Consider the following 2,822-nt stretch of genomic DNA (forward strand, 5'->3'; position numbering starts at 1 on the left):
CCTTCTATTTCCTACTTCTGCGTCGCAAGTACTTCGCCCCAAACTTTTTGAATATCAACTATTCCGATTGGAAGTATTTATTTTTTTACTTATCCTATATAAATAAGTGGATAAACTGAAAAAGTTGCAAACTAACTGAGGCGCTAATGCCATTTTTCAAATTCAATTTATACCCGATCACCTATTGAGCGACTAAGAATGTGTGCAACTTATTGCGTATTTGTTAGGGCCGTATGAGTTACAACGATCGAATCGACGCACAAGTGCCATTGGCTCAGGCGAAATACCGACCACATTACGTCGTAATGTAGCGGATATAATACTTAATCAAATATTAATCTTACTTTACTAGAGCTTAGACAAATCTGTTATCATAATGATTGATGGATGTAATAACCTAAGCAAAATAATGCATTCTTAACTTGATCTATTAGAACAATTGAATAGGTTGTCCTTTGAAGATAAGTGTAAGAGCGGATTGGGTAATGAGAGCGCTTCGCTTGACTCGGCCAAATTATTGCGATAAAATGATCCTGTGCTTGATGTGAAAAGACCAGAAGTCAAAAGCATTACTGGCAAAAAGAGCGTAAAAATCAGATAAGGGTTTTCTTATCTGATTTTTCACACAGTTTAAAAATACTAGATACTGACTTTAATTCCAATTGCATAGCCAAAATACCCAAAAGTCAAAAACCATCAAGATATTGCCTCCGAATTTAAAAATCTCTTCATCAATCAATGTATGCTGTAACTTTCTCGTGACGCGAGTCATTTGCTGTCATTTCACTTGCATTGGAGCACGCAGTAAAAGGCTCGCCTGTATTACATAAGTTAAAAATAACGAAATCTCGAAACTTGTACAGCCATGTGCTAGAATACCGTAGAGGAAGGCATTCGAGTTGTGCAAGAACACAAACTGCTGTGTGACAAACAAACTACTGACCAGAACAAAGACTTTTCAGGGCAGTAAACTAACGCTAGACGTTCTTAAGAAAAAACTTGGAGTGCAAACATTGTTACTAACATTGTTACAACGGGTAACATTATTTAGTTTTTAAATTTTTTTTTTTTTTGTACGAATTTATTAAGGCACGATATTAATAAATTTAAGAGAAAATGCACATTTTCCCCTTGATAGGGGCTTTTATACCGATTTTTGGACGATTTTCTAAATTGACAAACAAATGCTAATATTACGGCGATGGATATAAAAATCTCGTTAATTACTACGAGTTTACGATTTGGTTTTTACTTGTTATCAATGTGATCTCCACTAGGGATGTTTAACTTGCTGCCCAAATCAAGCTTTGTGATGTGTGATCAACTTCTACGGATTTATGAAATTATTAAGAATCTTAACAACAACACGTTTATCTCTGCATACTCTGCAACTATCAGAAGAGCTTCTAGCATACAATTTTTGGTGCTTCTCAAAAGCAAACTCACTGGAAGCTTGCTTAAAAGAAATCTACAAATACATTGTGAGCAGCAGCTGTGCGACTGCTAACAGCATTGTTGATATTAATGTGACATTATTTTCAACTAATTCTCTGCAAGTGCTTCACGATTAGTGATCAAGGTTCCTTTTCCCTATAATCGGTAAGTAAACTTATAGGACATTCTAGTTCCTTTACTTTGGGTTTCCCTAATTGGTTTTCTGATTGTAAACACGCAAAATATCTGAACAATGCGGGAGATTTGTGCAGTCATGATCAGAAGCATACATTATTATACGAGCGATACTACCATACCAGCAACGAGTCAATGTTTATAAAAATAAAATTTGTTCAATCATTAGATAGCTCAGTACTCGAGAGGACATATATATAAAAGTTTACCTTGCATTTTCGTTCTTTCAAAAACAATTTCAAGAATTTTTAATATAATCTCCGGTAGTATCACTTTTGCTGATCTATGCAAGTCTATGTCTAATGTAAATATATTTAAGCAAGAAAATTGCAAAATACGTAGGAAGGTGGAGCGGGGTGTGAGAAACTAAACTTATTTTATTTTCTCAGAAAAAGTAAATAAAAAGAAATTTTCTAATTTGACACATGGATGACATTGCCAACAGTAAATATTATACTGTTATGTTGGCACCGTCAAACGATTGATAAACTCTGATTTATTTAGTTTGCGGTATAGGGTATCTTAATAAATATGCTTTACTTATTATGCAGCTTGAAAAGGAATCTATTGAAAGAATTAAGGAAGAAGAATAGTTTTTAATAAAATTTGTTATGAAAATACCGAAAGATTTTACCGAAAGACAACCGCTCCACGCATGGATTATTATGTGGAAAATTTAAATTTGAAAGACAAGCGATTAATTGTGCGCGAAATCACGGGCATAGTATCGTACAGAATGAATAAAAAAAAATAGTAGAGAGCAATCGTTGCGATGATTTTTGCCATACGTCTTATTTAGATCAAAACCGCATTTGAATGAATTTATCTCAACAATAACAATTGCATCAGTTTCGAAAGAATAAAACCGAAAAATAAACCGCACGCTAAATGGAGCGCGTTTGTTCATTTCCAAAAATGTGAATGTGGTCAAAATCTGCAAAAAAAAAGAGTTTCGGCATCAAATTGGTTAGTTGATTTAATATTAAATCGTTAAAACAACAACGGAGGAGGAATAATAACAAGTAAAAACACATGGTTAGAAAGAGGCGTAATATTGGAAATGGTCAAGAAAGTGGTTGCAATTCAATAGTCTTCGTCCTTGGGCGAAAACACGTGAGTGCATCAACTTTCATTAGAATATCTCAAGAATTGTGGCGTGTAAACAAGACGGACAGACAAAACGCAAGGTAATA

Source organism: Glossina fuscipes, unplaced genomic scaffold (genome assembly GCF_014805625.2).
Source record: "Glossina fuscipes isolate IAEA_lab_2018 unplaced genomic scaffold, Yale_Gfus_2 1, whole genome shotgun sequence".
Classification (NCBI taxonomy): Eukaryota; Metazoa; Arthropoda; class Insecta; order Diptera; family Glossinidae; genus Glossina; species Glossina fuscipes.